We start from the raw sequence: 18501 nt of genomic DNA on the forward strand, positions 1-18501 counted from the left end.
AATAAATGGTCTTTCAAAGCTGGGAGAAGCTTTGTCTTTGCTTTCTGATTATCTGTCATTGTTTACAAACACCAGATGTCTTAGCAAGGCCTCAGTTTTTGCCACATATTTTCTTTCCTGATGAATCATTCCACCCATTCTGACACCAAGAAAATGCCAGTTCCTTTTTTACTCTAAGGTTGCCTTTCAGAAAGCTCCTTTTAATGTGCCACTGTAGCTCACAGGAAAAGTGTAGAGACCTTGGGAATCTACTGACTCCCTTTTTTTAAAATACTAAGGTGAAAAAATTTCACTGACTTAATACTAAGAACTTGAAAAATCAGTGTCTCTCACCTCTCTTTCTCTTTCCATTGCACAGACTATTAACAGAGCCATTTTGGGGATGCTGACAAAAACTCCAAGGTTTATAGCAGCTGGTATGTTTGGAGACAGTACCCTGGTACCATCTGTGCCTCTCCAGTTTCAGCCAAATTAGTCTCCTACCCAGTTGCAGAGAGAAGAGAAGCTGAGAGTGACAGGGAGCCAGGGCAGGTGGGGAGCAGGGCACCGAGGGCAGCAGTAGAGTCAGATCCATGCCAAGGCTTTCAGCTTCACTATGTCCCAGCTGCTTTGATGGACAAAAGGTAATCTCCTTGAATGACCTGATGGTTAGCTCATGCTGAAATCTACACCCTCAGAGTATGCTTTTTCTGCAAATATACAAAAGAAAAGAGGTTGAGGGGCTGTTTGCTGGCCCATAGGGTTGGTGCCCGGACATGGTTGCCCTGGTCTCACCTGCATCACACTGTCCATTGAAACATCCCTTGATTTATTTCCTGTTCATGCCCGAGCAGTGCCTGTGGAGTGCTGCTTGATGCAGATCAAAACTGTAGGGGAGGGTGCTAGCAATTAAACAGCACAGGCAATCAAGCCCTTTTCTTAGCCCTGTGTCTTTACGTCATTTGTGCCCGCACAAAGTCCACAACTGTTGTAATTCAGAGACAAAGAGAAACAATCTGAGCAATACTTTGGTGAGAAGAAACATTTCATCGATGGCAAACATTATCGAAGAGATTCTTGCTTTACCCTAAATCTTCCAGTGATACTTCAGTAGCAATGTTTGTCACTATTAGCACTGAGACACCCAAGCGCTTGAGCATGTGGGTGACTGTGAGCATGAGGAGTCCTGAGACTCCTCAAATCCCCCAAATGAAACCTGGTGCTTTCATTTGATTTCTCACAAATGTGGTGGTTTGTGGGTTTTTTGTTGGTTTGGGTTTGTTTGGGGTTTTTTTTGGGTTTTTTTGCGGGGTGGGGAGTGGGTTTTTGGGTAGTTTTTGCTTACTTGCTTGCTGACTTTTGGGGGTTTTTTAGGTTTCTTTTTTTTAACAGCAAAACAATCATTGTAGACCACTGTCACATTAACTGGTGATATAATTTAGTTCATTCCTGTTAGCATCATTGCTCTTTGGGTGAATTCCAACTTGTGGTGAACTCAGCAGTTACACAGTAGGTAGCTAATGAAGTCATGTTTGAGGGCTAATAATGATCTGTGGAAGACATGTAGTGACCTCCTTGCTTACTGAGGACAGCAGCTTAAAGCTTTGGGGGGGCTAATCTACCACTCACCACTCTTTTAGAGCGAGGATCCTGGCTGAATGGGTCAACAAATCAACACGTTCTGTAGTGACAACATGGTTCTTTCACTTGGCTAATCCAACAAGACTCAGTAAACTGGACTAGGAATTCTAAAAGTCATGTGTATCTACTTACATTGGAAAAGTACAAACATTACCACTCATATACTGTTTTCAGTATAGTTTTCCAAGTGAAACCTATTTTTTTCAGAGATGAGAGTTTTATAGTTTTATAATTTTAAATAGTTTTATAATTGCTTATGATGCTTTAGAACATGAACAAAACTAACAAAAAAGCACACTAATAAAAAGTCCTACTGAAATAACAGATATCCTTTGAGACTGACTGCTATATATGTTTCTTAAAACACAAAAGATCTTTTATCTGTGATAATGGGGACCCTTCTACCAGAAGGGCAGCTTAGGGCCATAGATACTAGAGGTGTGATGGTGAAATAAAATGTCATTGGCATAAAAGTGTGCAAATTAGGAAAGTGCTTATAGCTATTTGGACAGGGTAACTGAGTTTCTGGTAGCTTTTAATTATTTCTGTGACTATCTGCTGAAAGTGTATGTGTGCCTGTGTGCACGCACGGTTTGTGGGACTTGTTGAATCATGGATTGACACATGCAGACATTAATAGAATAATATTGGAGAACTGCTTGAAATCCTCTAGGAAGAAAGAAGAGTACCAGATTTGTTTATGTTCAAGGGATGAGAAACCATACAATATTCCTGCTAAGAGTGATTAAAGTAGAAACAGATGCACACAAAGAGAGAGGAGGCAGTTTTGCTCCTCTTACTGTGCTGCTTTGTTTAGGGAAAACTCAAAATGAGTTCCTCCCTGCTGAAGTAAACTCTGAAGACTCCCCACTGAGCCAAAAGAGGGAGTTTTACAGTCCCATTCACTTTTCTTCTGCTTTTCCCAGCATTGTGTCAACCTTTGCACTGTGTCACACATCCGCAGTGCGAGGGAAAATACAGCTGCCATGCTCAGATTGGAGACAGGAGAGAAGAATCAATTAGTTTTTCTCTAAAAAGTGCAGTCTGGACTTGTGCTGCTGCACATCTCTCATTTGGCTGTGCCATCCAGATGCTCTTTGCTGTTAATGTCTGAATATGGAAGTTATTTTGTTTGAAAGAATCTGGTATGGTAATTAACTGTTCCAAAAATGAATACATTCCGAGAAACACGGCAGGCTAAAGGAAAAGGAATCACAGGCCAGGGATGGAATGAGGTAATTCGTGTTTAAATCTAATAAGTGTGTTTTTCATATTTATATTCAATTTCAGTAGTCATTTTTGAGCCAATGTTGCAATAGAAAATAAAAGTAGGAGGAAGGCATTAATAGATATAAAACAGAAAAGGGAAAAGAAACACTGGAGTCTCAGATCAGTTTATCAGATGTGAAATAAATTTAGATAACAAAAAAAATGTGACTTTTCATAATATTTTGTTGTTTATGAACACCATATATAATTACTTAATATACATAATTAATTATATAATTATGTACATAATAAGTAAATTAAATATTAGTCTAATAATGGATGATATTGCAAATGATGCAAAAAAGACACCATCTTGTATCGCACTCCAGAGAGAATACATGATGCTCTATGACTGGAAATCAATAAATGTTGGAAAACAAAGCAGAAAAAAAGAAATTCATAAGCCCTTCCAATTTGTGATTTGCAGAAACAAACATGGGTGAGACAGCATGGGACCTGCCTGCAATATATTTTTTTCAAAAGTAATTGTAATGAAAGCTGTCATATATAAAAAAAGAAAAAATTTTTAATAAAGAACTCAAGAGCAGAGAATATATTTAAATGGAAGCTCCTATGTTTACTGAAATCTGGACATGTTTATTAAAATTATTTATTAAGAGAACAAATATCATAATTTAGAAACTTAAAATTGTTAAGCAATTGTTCATAAATAAATATGTCTGCATTATAATTAAGAAAAAAATGTTTTCTTGAAATTTTCTGAATAATAATAGGTTTACACATGCAGGACACTAAGTCTTTATCAAAATAGTCAGTAACCATAGTAGCTTGATAAAAAAAATATGCTATCTGAAGAACTTCTGTTACAGAAAGTTTACTGATGAAAAAAATCTCCAAAGAAAAGTGAAGGGAATGAAACAAGCAAAGTTAAAAGGAGGTAATTATCAAAATCAAAGCCATGTAACAAAATTGTTAATGAATGTTTTTAAACTTATCTTATGATTCCTGTGATAACAACATGAGGAACAAGTAATAAATGACATCCACAGTAAAGACCAGAAATTCTGCTGCAAGCCTTATGCAATCCATTGGGTCCTTGCCCTCAGTCTTGCAAAGTCCTCTGAATAGGAACATTCTAGAGGCAGTTGGAGTTCAGGCAAGTTTTATCCATCAGCAAAAGGGAAGAAGGAACCTGATGCCAGAGCTGAAGCCATTTGTGCTGCTTGATCACCTCACAGGCTGGGAAGAGTTGTGTACTCCCTAAGTTGCCCTTTCCTCCCAGCCTGACATCTGGGTCCATGACTTCCAGGTTTCCTTTTTAGGGAGGGCAGGGATCCTGGTATGAAGTCATGATGCAGCCAGCATGCTCCCTGTTCCCACAGTTCAGCTGTGGGCAAAATTTCACATCTGCTGCCTCAAGGTATTAAAATGGACCTGGGTTTGACAACAGGCAGTGAAGATATTTTCTCTATCAATAGTGGAAGTCAGTTTAACATGCAGAATTCTAAGAAGTCCAAAGCACAGAAGGGACAAAAATAATGATAAAAAGAGATGCTGCTGCATTAAGGAAGTGGTGCTACCTGACTTGGACTTGACTCTGTAACTCTTCACAGCAGAAATTACCGCAGCATTACAAGACATGCATTTAGGTACAAAAAATTTAGCAAGGACATGAAGGTCAGGACTCTCTAAGAAAAAATAAAAAGATAAAGCCTTGTGGGAGAGGACAGAGGTTGAGGCAGTGGAGAGCAGAGAGGCAACCAGAATTTTTTTCTCCTTAACTCATATAGTGGAATGTGCCCTTGCAGCAAGCAGTGAAAAATATTCATAACTAATAAGCAGTAAGCAAGGTACAGGTAATCTTGCTACCTTTTTTGTCTAATGTTAATGCAAATATTTTCCAATGAAAAAGAATATTTATTGCATAGATGACTAGAATATTTTTAAAAATACAGTAGTGAACAGTATTATATAAATTGCAGAAAAGATTTTTCCAATTACAGAGAGAAAAAAGGAACATTTTTCTGGAAGAAGGTTATTCTCCAACAGTTCATGTAAAACTTCTTTTCTCTTCATCTTTTTGGGGTGCAGATAGTATTAGCCAATCACTGCTGGAGCAGAGTACTTGGGATACAGATATATGAGTGTCCCACTTTGATGTAGTACAGAAATAATTAGTCCTGCCTTACCAGAGGAAAAAAAAATACAGATAATAGAGAAGGAAAAGAAAAAAAAAAAGCCAAACCCACCTCAAAAACTCCTGAAAGATTCAATTCTGTACTCTATTCTTGAACAAGAACTACAGGTTATACTGAAATGGATAGGTATCCCCTAGGGGAGGAGACAAGGAAGATTTGTTAGAGAGACTGATCACCTGCTCATGTTACTGAACTGACTCCCAGCTACCCTTTCTTGTGCAGAAATCTCATCCATGAGCACGCTCAATTGTGGTGTTCCAGCGGTCACTTCTGCAGCAAAGGCACCAAAACAATTTTGCTACAGCTTTCAATTTTCAGCCTTCTAAAACTGGCCATTTCATGATACTTCTTCATCTTGTCTTATTCCACTGCATCTCAGAGGCCCTCTGAACTATGCTTTCTCAAATGACAAAGCCTACTGCTTTCTGTTCTTCTTATCGCGTTTTAAAACAGCCTGTCCTTTCACACCAAAGTCACTGTCTACTATGTGGATGGATACTTCTGTTTTCTCCAGGCTACAGGCAGGAAAGATCATGCCAAAAAAATCCCACACATTTTTATTTAGTAGAAAGAAAATAGCTTAGGGGATTATGGATTTTTGGTGGCTTTTTTTTTGAGGGGGGAAAGATTGACAGAGGGTTGGTGTTAGGTCCATTGTTTCTTCCTTTGATTAGTTTTCTGCTTTATGAGAAACTACTGAAAACACACTGAAAACTGTGATCAACAATGAATGTCCATGGAAGAAAATAACAATGGTATAAGCATGTGGCAACAACCCCCTGAAACTTTCATGTCTTCTTAGCTCAAGGACTTCCTAACTTGCTCCCAGCTTGTGGAACTCCTCAGCTGAAAGCTGTTTAATAGACCTCACTGGGATTTTTTTTCTCCCATATATTAATTTGATTGATTCTTGAGCTCATGAAAACTGTTTTTTGAGCAGAATATGGAAAGGACTCCCACAGACACTTGTTGATGTGTTGTGGAGAAATGCTCAATTTGTTTGGTTTGAGCTCATTTGGTGTGCAATACTGCTGGGGTCAGTTCAGCTGCTCCTCCACCACAATGCAAGGAATTCTTGCACATTTATACTTACTTGGTCTTGTGCCTGCATTGTCATATCCACTTTAAATTGTTCTTTCATCCCTACTTTTTACCCACTTTGACCTTCTGATGGGAAGAATTCACTTAGTGAAACTATGTTACTTTGGACTTTGATTGCAATGTGGGTACTCCGCTTGCCTGATACATTATTTCCCTTTACACACATTCCCATTTCAACTTACTGTGCTGGAGCTTGGCTGACTAAAACCATGTAGAATACTTAGATTATGACTTCCTCAGGGTCCTGCATGGTGCAGTCATACTTTTTTACCTCAACTGGAAAAACTTTGTCCAGTTTTCATTCTAGGATTGCCATTGACTTTTTTCGAGGCTTTTTTACAGCCATCCTGAAGCTGACTGATTCACCCATTTTCTTTTCTTTCCTTATTTGCCACTGATGACACACAAAGCCTAAATAATCCTTCAATGCATGACTTTGTCTACCATAACACAAATTTCGTCTTACTTGCTATCCAGGTCACCCAAATTTCCTGCATGGTATTCCCATCTCCCCATTATTGAGAAAGCTCCCCAGCTTTGAAGCAGCATCTGAATGGCTTAATTGCACATCCTTTAAAAAGTGGCTCTTTCACTAACCCAGGCCTGTTACCTAACCCTCCCTGAAGCCTCTCGGGTGGAAGGCATTTTGCCACGGCAGCTCAATTGGAAGCAAGGCAACAGCAGTGAGCTTCCTTCAGGGGAGCACATCACACACCCAGGATTGCAGAAATGAAAGTGCTTGAAGGAAATATGGTCTGTTTACCAAAACAAGCCCCATGCCAGGCTCCTGTGAGGTTGAGATATGTTAAAGAAAAAATATCAAGGCATATTACACTTGTGACATGTCCAGTGCCTCTCATGGGCAGAAGGAAGAGTGCTGAAACAGCACCTATGAGTTACCACTCCTGTGAGAGGTAGGGGCAAATGGTCACCTCAGTTCCCCTGTGAAGAGGATGGGGTTCATATAAGCTGCCCATGAAGGTTAACACTGGGACCAGGAAGTGCTGAAAACACAGCTACAATGACTTCTTTGCCAGACTTCTCTCTCTTGGAGAGATGTGAGCATGTCTAGACTTCAAGGGAACTTCCCTGGGTGTGCAAATGTTCATTGAGGTACACATACATATTCAGATATACACCAGCAGACATTAATTAGGCTAATACTAGCTGACTGAATCCTGTCAATAAAATTCCCTAATCTGACATCTTCCATTAAAGAATGTTAATAATAAAAATCATTGTGAAAAATTGAAGTTGTTTTTCTGTACATCCTCAATACCAATATAAAGTTATTTCATAGTACCTGGGAGGTGACTAATGACAAATAACATAAAATTTAACTCAAAACTCTGTGTTGCAATCAGTGGATTATAATTAGTAGATTATAGCAACCCTTTATGCCCAGGTAAGATAAAGAAATAGAGTTACTGTGGGATAAGACAAAATATTTTGGAAAAGTTTCAAGTAATTTACACTGTATTCCCTAAAGGCTTGCCTTCCAATTCATGAGAGCTAAACAGGCCAAAGATGCACCTTATTAAAATAGAACCAGTACTATGTTTACATTTTCTGCTCACTATTACTTTGCATTTTAGGGAAGACTCAGGTAACAAAAGACACAGCAATCAATACTTTCTTATCAAGGAATAACTTTCCTGAATATTAGAAATGCCTGGTAATGGAGTCACTTTAATTTAAGCTAGGTAAATCTCTTAAGGACATATTCAGCATCAAATTCTATTAATTACATTATTCAGAAAAATTAGGATTTGTCCACATTGAGTAATACCTTTCTATACTTGTTTGGCATGCAGGTAAAGTGGAACCTGCCAAAAACCTCTGGTTCTATCAAGGCAAACTTTCAATAAACTTCTGCAAGTACTTTGCAGTCCAAGTTTTGCTTCTACTCCTGGCAGTCTGGTAACTGGTCCTTCATGTCTTCTAGACACAGAGTCAGCCTAACTGGATATGGCACTTACATACAATCACCTATTACACAACTGCGTATCAACTTAATTCAGAGTTCTGTATTTACCCTCTGCCATGCAGTTTAAATCTCATTAAAAAAAATCTTAAAAACCCCAAAGCTGCTGATGTCAGTGGACATTGAGTTAGTTATGGCCGTGGTCTCACAGTTCTCTTCACTTTCTTTAGAGTTTGTTTCTTTCTTTTCACATTCAGTTACTGTATTTTGTTGTGGTTTAACCCCAGCTGGCAGCTAAGAACCACACAGCTGCTCACTCACTCCCTCAGCAGTGGGATCAGAGAGGGAAGTGGAATAGTAAAAGTGAAAAATATTTGTGTGTTGAGATAAGGACAGTTTAACAGGTGAAGCAAAAGCCACACACACACAAGCAAAACAAAACAAAGAATTCATTCACCACTTCACATGGGCAGGCAGGTGTTCAGTCATCCCCAGGAAAGGAGGGCTCCAACACATGTAACCATGACTTAGGAAGACAAACACCATAACTCTGCACAATCCCCTTTCCTTGTTCTTCCTCCAGCTTTAAATTCTGAGTATGGTGCCATGTGAAATGAAATGTTCCTGTGGTCAGTTGGGGTCAGCTGTCCCAGCTGTGTCTCCCCCCAACTCCTTGAGCAGGCCCCTCTCTGGTGGGGTAGTGTCCAAAAAGGCCTTGGTGCTGTGTAAGCCCAGCTCAGCAGAATAGGAATGTCTCTACATTATCAACATTGTTTTCAGAACAAATCCCAAACATAAACTCAGACCAGTTACTATAAAGAAAATTAACTCCATCCCAGACAAAACTACCAAATATTTTTATTTTTGTTTTGGTTTACATGAATCTCTAGCTTTGGTGCTACAAAACAGTTTTCACTACATGGAGTCTTCCCACCTACCAGCAATCAGAAAAATTGATCACCTCAAATCTGAAATTTCTCCTGCATTGTCTGCATAAGAGTTTCAATGCCAGGGAATGTGAAAAGAAGAGAATATATGTTCAAAGACATGATCAGTAAAACCTGGAAACATGTTTCTTCTAACAGAATGTCCCCATTCCAATATATACAACAACCTAGAATTGTATTTGTACTATATTTTATAATGGTCATCTTCCAAAACCTCTTTCTTCAAAGGGCTGATCATGAAAAGGTGGTGACGAAATTCAAAGCTTCCGTTTCTAAAAGAGGTGTGTAATGTCTGGGGAGTGTTTTTCAGGTTCCGGAAATAGATATATGAGATAAAAAATAATCCACAGGGAACTTTTCTGTCAGAGTATGTGTACTGGAGAGATCAATTGCAAGAGCATAAAAATGTGAAACCTTATCACTAGAACAGTGTTATTTGGAGCTGTGAAAACTCTAGGAGGAAAAGGGTCTGCAAAGTATTAACTTGAATTTAAAAAAACAAATTGGCTTTTTTATGCTCATGCCTCTTTTTCCAAACACTTTGCTTGCATGAGCATTCACAGGAAGCAAGTTTTCCTTCACATGCTCTGAGGACAGTGTCAGTGTTACAATATTGCTGTGAGGAGTCAGAGCTGGTTTCATAGATTTGAATTTTATTCTTAGCAACAGCCATACCATATTTGCTGGCAAAGAATGTTTTATACACCAACATAGCAAACTCAAGCAGGGACCTGATACCGAGCCTGTTTTGTTTTTTTTTCTGATACTTACTGCTGTCACCTCTAACTGCAGCACACTTGCTGGTGATACCAGCACCAGTGTGCAAGGTAACAAAATGTTCTGTACACGTTTCCACAAACATCTCCTCATACTGATGTCAATGGAATGTGGTTTTTGTCAAGAGGATACATCAGATGACTTGACAATTGTTTTTACTTGCTGATGGGAAGTCAATGAAAAACTGGTGAAATAGAGAAACATGCTCAGACCTTGCAAATATTTACCATGCAAATTCTATTTCTTTCCATTGTAGAATTAATGTGAATTCACAGGCACAGAGAAATGGGCTAAAGCAGAGCCCATTTCTGTTTCCTCTACTATGCTTTTTCACCTATTCAGTCCTTGAAATATGAAGTGAAAAACTGAAGCATCTAATATCGTAGAATCAGCTGCAATATTCAGTAGGCCTGGGATTCATCATGGGAAAGTCAGTGCCACTTGACTGTAGTAGAATAAAGTGTCTATAACTAAATCTGTGTCAAAAGGTACTTTCAAGAAAACATGATGATGTATCTCATGAAACAGAACATTTAAACATATACTTAACATTGAGTGACAGAAAATTCTTACCTGAAGAGAAATATTTTAGTTCCTGAAGTTAAGCATATGCACACATTTTTATTATATGAAGTATCATGTGAAGACAACATCAAGTTCTGTGAAAACAGATTTGAGTCTGTATCTTTGGGCACAGGTTTTTTGCCATTTAGCTTTTTTTAAAATGTTTTTAATCTTTTTTTTTTTTTCCTTTTTATAATAAGCTATGGTTTCACAGAATACAATGCCTATGAAAGTTAGGTATACACACGTCAGTACTTTTTTTCAGCCTGTATATCCCTCTGAATGCTGGGGGGAAAAACCCCAAAAACTCAACAGGCTAGTTTACCTAAGCAATAAATCCTCCCAAAGCTGTTGCTTTAACTGATTGTAATTTCAAATACTAGTCCAAGATACTTATAGACATGGCACATATAATATACTAAATAAAATTACACAGCTTAAGGGGGGGAATTAATTTTTTTTTTTCATTTCTATTAGCCAGAAGATATATCTAATAGGGGGGTTTTTCAAGTCTTTCAAACTAACATTTCTAGGTCAATAGACAGGTTTTGGCTAGAAAGCTTTCATTCAGTAATGGATCTGGGATAGTGTTTCCAACCACATTGCCTGTAAAAAAGGTCACAATGCATTTTTATGACCTTCTGCCTCTTTGCCCCGGCATCCAAGGTACAGTGATACAGAGGGTCTCAAATGACTCACACAGAAAGGGTCAAAGCCAAAACGTTTTCAACCTTTAATGATCATGCCAGAGCACCACGAGTGCCTCTTTCACTCCTTATCTTTCATCTGGTCCAAGAGGCAGTGTTTTGCTGTTTTAAAAAGAAAGTGTAAAGCACGTTATAACATGCCACATTTATATAATATGGGTGTTGTTTTCAGCATTTTTTTCATTGTTTTTATGGAGGTTGGTTTATTTTTTTTTGCACTGTCTTTCATTAAAAAAATACTTTTATGTATTGTCACTGTATTATTTTAATGATTTTCATCATCATGAATGTGTTTGAATCAACTCTTTGCCTCTAAAGTTCTTATGTGAACAGAGTGGATTTTCTCTTATGAACAGGGATGTTGCTCTCTTGAAGAGTATCAGGTCCTGTTTCTTTAATGTTAGTGTCTTATCTTCCCTACATGACAGAATGCCTGATGACAATATCTCACATAAAGTAAGCAAAGACTAACCATTATGACACTTGAATAGGGTAGTTTTACTTCTCCTTTTCTCTTCATTATTCTTTTGTCACTTTTAACTAAATAGAAATGTTTCTCAGCTTTGTTATTCCCCTATATGTTGGATTTTCCCTTCTCTCTCCTCTTCGTAGAATCACAGAATCATTGAGGTTGGAAAAGACCTTTAAGAGCATTGAGTGCAACAATTAACCCAGCACTGACAAGTCCACTATGTCCCTAAGAGCCACAGCTATACATCATTTAAATTCTTACAGGGATGATGATTCCACCACTTCTCTGGGAGCTGTTTCAATGCTTGACAACCCTGTTTGTGAACAAATTTTTCCTAATATCCAATGTAAACCTACTCTGTCTCAACTTGAGTCTGATACTTCTTGTCATATCTCTTGTTACATGGGAAAAGGCACTGATCCCTCAAATCCCTACAGCTTTTTCTCAGGTACTTGGGAGACAGGAATAAAGTTCCCCCGACCCTCTCTTTCTCCAGGCATCCAAAACCAACTCCCTTATGCTTCACATAAGACTTCTGCTCCCACTTCTTCCCCAGCTCTGTTGCCCTTCTCTGGACACACTCCACCACCTCAATATCTTCCTGGCAATGAGGGACCCAAAACTGAATAGAGGATTCAATAAGTTGCTTCACATATTGTCTCTTCCTCAGAATTTAGGGAATTTAACCCAGAAAAATTCCTTTTGAAAATTAAATAAAACCCTGTTACCTTCCAAAATAATGTAGTGATGTCCAAACTCTGATTGGAATTGTTTTTGGCTGCCATTTTGGCTGCCACCAATTGCAAAATTATGCCCAAGATTTATTTTGGGAATATTAACTGGTGTGAGCCCAAACCATGCCTTTTACTGTGGCAAGATTTTAACTATACAGAGGACTGAGTTGCAGTGCCCAGGAATATTCTCTTATAGTTTTTTATCTGTTTCAATATAAGTTACTGGAAAGTAAGTAATCTAGTTCTCTCTGAGACACACTATGCCATTTCCAAGGTGGATTGCCAGAAGCTGCAGACTGGCAAAGAAAACATGCTTTCGGGCCAGGAAATAGAACCCAAGAAGAATATAATTCCATGCATCCTTGAGCATCCCCAGTGATAGTAGGCACCTTTCTTTGTCCAGGGACTTGAGCTGAGACTTTTATGTTCATATCCAGTGACCACAGGCCAGACATGGCATGACTGGTTTTTCCATATTCATCATATTTACATGAAAATTATATCAAATCCACATTGTTTCATAGGGTTCATTTAACTCAGCAGACATATAATCTACTCCAATTGAATAAAGAGCAAGTCTGAAACTAAAATGTTTTGTGACGTGACTGTGTCCATATCTGCTGTTTCTGGTGGAGGGGCACCAATCTTCTACTAAATTGCAGTGAAATATTTTGAACATTCTATTTTAACTTAGCAGTTAAACTAAGCATTTTAAGTCCAAATCTGTTGGGGAATCACAGGCAGAGGATAGACAATATAGTCTTTGATAATAAATGAGCAACAATATTTTTCTCATATTTGCATCAGAATTCTTCACAAGCCCCCACTCATCATTTCTGCTTTTGTATTTCAGAAAGTTATTTGGGGAAATCCAGAGTCTGACACGAGAAAAGGAAGAGAGAAAAAGTGGAATTTCCACAAGCTGCTATTAAAGACTTCTTTGAAGGAAAAAACATACAATATTTTACAGCTAGTCATCAGTATTAATTGTTTTGTTTTTTTTTTTTCTCCTTCAGTTTCTATCTGGTGCAATTCTTTTATATAGAATTCTTCGACATCTTCAGATCCCCTGTCATCAGGAAAGGTCAGGAAGAGGGAGAAAATTCAGTGTCTGAAGAAGGCCAGCATGGGAAGAAGAGAATCAAACAGCCAGAGACTTTCCTTAAGTTCAAAGACAGATTGAGACTGAGCAGAAAAATTACTCAAGAAAATGCAGGAAGTTTTATGGTTTGACTAAGTCAACACATTTTTTTTTTTTTTTTGGTGTTAAAAATCAAATCAGAAGCTATTCTGGAAACTTTATAAAACATACCTGTTTGTTTGCTTGTTTCCACTACTTTGCAAAACAAAAGACGTGTTGAGTGGAAAGGAGATATTTGGAGAGTGTGAGCTCAAGTTTTTGAAGCATGTAAGGAAGCCTGGGTTGTTGGAGCCCTTGTGTTTTTAGACTGCTGTGTGATCAACTTTCCGTGAAAGGGTAACAGACTGGAGTGAACTTGCATCCAGAACAAAAAAGACACAATCGCACAAACAAGAGAAAAAGAGTGTATGTTGTATCTGTTTATAGGACTCATATGAAAGTCTAAGAGCATATCAGTATGAGGAAAATAAATATTTGGATAAACTGGTAAGATCTGAGAAATAAATCTGCAGTGTGAACCAGCCTTCCTTGGTAATGGAACTTTGTTATTTACAGAACTGTTCTTTATCATTTCATCCTTCCTTTTCAACTCTTACCTTTTTACCTGGAATCTGTGTAAGTTGGCCTGAAGCTTCCAAAACAATTTATCAATGAATCTAAAAGTAATCCTACACTGTCTTTGATTTGGGATGCTGGAATTCATTCACTGGGAGTTTATTAATTTATTTGTAAATACGGTAGTTTTGCAAAATCAGTGACAGGAAAATTATGTGCAGCTCTACTTTTCAACAGCTGGCATATAATTCTAAATCTCATATGAGATATTATGACTGTTAGTCATTTGAGAGCAAAACATGATGAACTGGGTGTTCACTTTGTAGCACTATCCTGGTAATGCAGCATTCTGTTGGAAACTCATGCTAATGAAATCACAGTATCACTTTAAGCAGAGGATACATCATCATGTGCATTAGCAAAATTTTCCTGCCTATAATTTTTTTCTTAATTTTGTTTGACTTTTTAAATAAAATAATTTACTAAAAATTGTAATATGGTTAAAGGAAAAAGAAAATGTTTGAAACAAGAATAGAAGGACGACCTAATGTAATCATCAGTTCAGTATATCTCTACATTGTGATGGTTTCTAAACTAAGTAGTGCAAAAATAGTGACATTACAGAGCAAATAGAAAGTGTGGGGTTTTTTTTTAACTTGCTCTTCAACTTAGTTTTTACTTTTCATCAGTTGTCCCTTTAAATATTTCTGGTTTACTTTATTCCAAAGTCATGCTTGAATGAACTTATATTCTTCCTGCAGTCAATAATAGGAACACTTATAGTAACTTGTCCTACAGGCTATTTCATGTCTGCACTATCACTTTACATGACATAACATAGATTGATGCTTCATCTTTGTGGGAAAGCACAATCACCAAAACAGTAATTTGCTGTTCTGCAAACAACTGGGCTTGATATTTCATATCTCCATTTGCTCAGATGACAAACCCTTTTTTGGACCAACATAAAAGTAATTACTCATAACCTACAATTAAGCATTGATTTCACATTACATCAGTCCTATACAGACTCAATCCTGCTTACACTATTTATATGTGAATTCTATTAGAGACTGTAACCAGTCATGAGGAAGTTAGTAGCATTTGGCTGCAAAGCCCCTTCTTTTCTGTCTCCCATTTCTGTTGTTTGCCCCCAAAGTATGATGAGACCAGCATTAACCACTTATTAACTGCACATCTACCATAGATATGGTTTTGTGGGGGGGAAAAAAAGAAAAAAAAAAAACCAAACCCAACGTACAGTGAAACTTGGGAGTAATGGAATCCTGTCACTAACTGTCGAGTGAGTTAACTGTGCCTGAGTTAAAACAAAGCCGTCCCTTTTAGAGGCTGCCATCAGATACCTTTCTGAAGAGGGAGTCTCTGCCGTTCCTCCTGCAGACACAGTGAATATGTACTGCTCCTCTGCTGCTTCAGCTTTTGTTTCCAAGCCTTCGTTTTCAATGGTTGCCATAGCATCTCTCCATTAACATATGAAAAGACACACACATACACACACACACGCACACAAAACAACCAAAAGCCTGTTGCTAAAGCCATGAACGCTTTTCAATTTTCATGTAAAAGGAAAAAAAAATGTCTGGAAGTGAAATGGTGGCTGAGGCAGAAGTTGTCTTCAGCTCTCCTCCCGTCTTTCTCCTTAGAGATTACTTGATTCCTGTTTCATTTTTAGCTACATAAACTCCTTACTGGATCTTCCTGACTGTCATAATAATTACAAGCTATTTATCCACGAAAGTGGTTTTAATTGCCTCTTAAGTAAAGGGATAGCCATGTAGTTTTCATGTCTAATTTGTTATGCAGGATGTCCTGTTTTAGCATGCGTTTGACTTGAAGATTTCAGTGTCCCATTCCCAGAGTCTGGCTTCAAAACAGACATGAAGAACTACTGAAAACTGGAGAATAAACACATAGTCCTTGGTGTACAAATTTTTTTTTTACTACAGGACTGCTAATTTGCTATAAATAGAAGAATTATTTGTTATTGGGGATGAGATGCCCTTGAAAAGACACATTTTTCCATATAGCCATTTAAACAATGAAAGCCAGCCTCATTCATGAAGGCAATACGCTGGAGAAATCCCACTTCAGTTAATGGAGATACAAAATAATTTCTGCTGTTTCACTGTTTACTTCAGCATAAAAGATGTAAAGACAAGATTTTTTTTAAATCTCAGGGCTTTGATATAAAACAGAAGCTTTGTTTTGAAAGACCACTCATGGTGCATATTTCTAAGAATATCTCCAAAAACTGATAAGGAAATATTATATAAACACCTCACTTCACCATCATGTAAATGAGTGAATTTCTGATTCCTTGAATTATACTAACTTCAGGAAGTTCAGGATTTTTCATAAGAAAACTAGAAGGAGTCTCCACATCCCTGCAACTTGTTCTGAGCATATATGATACTGTCACATGTATACAGAATGGATGTAAGAATATTTTTGCTCCCTCTTCCCTACTGTCTACCCAGGCAATGGTGGTGAAAATCTGGAAAAAGGAAAAATTGTTAGAAGTCACACTTTTCTGACAAAACTACTCTGATGAACAGCTATTTACTAATATATAAATTTAGATATTCCATAGATAGATAGATATAGATATTAATCTCCCTGGAATTATCTTTAGAGAGGCACCCAAAATACATAATATTGTTCCCTAAATTTTATTAAATCCCTTTTCTTCTATTGAAGCCATATTTTATGTCTTTGTTTCATTCTTTTCACACTACTTCAAATAGTTCCACAAATATACAGCAACAAACTTTACTGTCTGGCAAAAAAATGGAAAGTTACATTGCATTCTAATTACATATATTCTAAGATTTTGTGTTTTCTGATAATTTTTTTCTTCTCTGATGATAATTTCAATGTCTCTCCTGTTTTCTACTCTCTGAGCATAGCAGAAAAAGAAGGTAATGACTTGGCTTATGTGCATCTCCAGGACACAGTCAGAAGCTTTTTTGTTGTCATTGACTGTGCCTGCAGTTGTAAAGAGCTGGAGACAAAATGTTTCATAAGAAATGGAAAATGACACTGGGAAAATCATGAAACAGGAACAGAGAAGTTATTTGAAAAGGCAAAACTATGGAACGGCTGAGGGACAGAGGGCAAACTCATAAACTAGGATCAGAGACAAGGTCAACAGGTGGGTATGAGGGTGGGCATCTGCTATAGAGTGCTCAGTAAAGACAAATAAATGGGAAAATACTTATTTAAACTACTGGGGGAAGCTATATGATTGCATGTGCTAGTTCTCTTTGAAGACAGTTGAAGTTAGCCCTGCTTTGAACAAGGTCTAGTCCAGATGACTTACTGAGATCCATTCAAACGTAAATTACTCTGTGATTTCTTTCCCACAAAGTGAGGAAGAAAAAATATTTTATATCCTTTTCTGTGCTAAGTAGAGTTTTGAAGATAACTCACTGGCAACCAAACATCATTAAACTGCAGTCATCTCTAGAGACCGGACCTCTAACCTCACAGTAATTACCACGAAGAACAAACCAGAACACTGTAAATGAGACCAGATTATTCAGAGCATGGCACATCTTCACCTTTCGAAGGCATGCCTAGCTTTCTTGGGACCGCAGCCATCAATACTATTATCTGGAACTTGTCTTACGTGCCCTGTATGCATGACAGCTTTGTTACACCTACAGTGGGATGGAATTTTCTTATCTGAGCTTTAAGAATTTAACTGACAGAAATTAAACTTCCTAGCTTCTTGTGCCATGTGAAACAAATTTTCTAATGCTCAGTAAAACAGGATCAATCTACATTAGCATATTAGTGCATTTTTAAAGGCATAGCTTGTGCATCCTGAGCTACAATGAGTAGTTTTGTTCATATCACAGCAGACTTGGAGTACCTGAACTAAATTTGGGGTTGGATGAAGCTGAGACAAAAGGTTTTCTTCAGGATTTGCTCTCCTGTTTTGTAAATTACTATGAAAATTGATCCACAGGATTAGACACAGCTAATTCTAAGTAACTCCCACTGCAAAAGTATGTGCTACAGATGCCTGGTGTTCAGCTCTCTGTTCATTCCTGTCCAACCCACTTGGACAGGATTGCACACTTGCTAATGTGCAGATAAGCTTCAATAAAAACAAAATGTCTACTTATTATGAACAACTTCATGCACTTTTAAGCACAACAATTATATACCTGCTTACATTTGAAAAAGCTAAAGATGGTGTGATGGGGGAAAATATCCAAAGCAGTTAAATAGTATTGTCACAAAATGTTGTAAGCTTTGACTATAGGCATATGAATGTAATTTACATGTTGATGCTCTTGTATTTCTGTCACATATTAATATTTTATTTTTCTTACAAATATTTCTCCTACTAGAAAGCACTGGACAGAACTATGATACTAAATTTTTTTCACTTTTCAGGTGGCACAGCTTCATCTGCTTTACAGGAGTCTAATACCTTCAATATTGGTCTTATTTAACTAGACTGCTTATTATACTACATTTACAGAACTATTAAAAATTAAAA

The 18501-nt window shown here is 37.5% G+C and overlaps 1 long non-coding RNA gene across 1 annotated transcript in view; it reads right to left on the reverse strand.

The window, feature by feature from the left end:
• Window positions 1–15614, reverse strand: part of LOC135296528 (uncharacterized) — a 65201-nt gene extending 49587 nt beyond the window's left edge. Inside the window, exon 1 of the long non-coding RNA XR_010358615.1 lies at window positions 15335–15614. This is a non-coding gene — a long non-coding RNA (uncharacterized LOC135296528). The remainder of the gene's footprint in view (window positions 1–15334) is intronic.
• Window positions 15615–18501: the final 2887 nt, after the last annotated feature.

Source organism: Passer domesticus, chromosome 3 (genome assembly GCF_036417665.1).
Source record: "Passer domesticus isolate bPasDom1 chromosome 3, bPasDom1.hap1, whole genome shotgun sequence".
In the NCBI taxonomy this organism is placed as follows: domain Eukaryota; kingdom Metazoa; phylum Chordata; class Aves; order Passeriformes; family Passeridae; genus Passer; species Passer domesticus.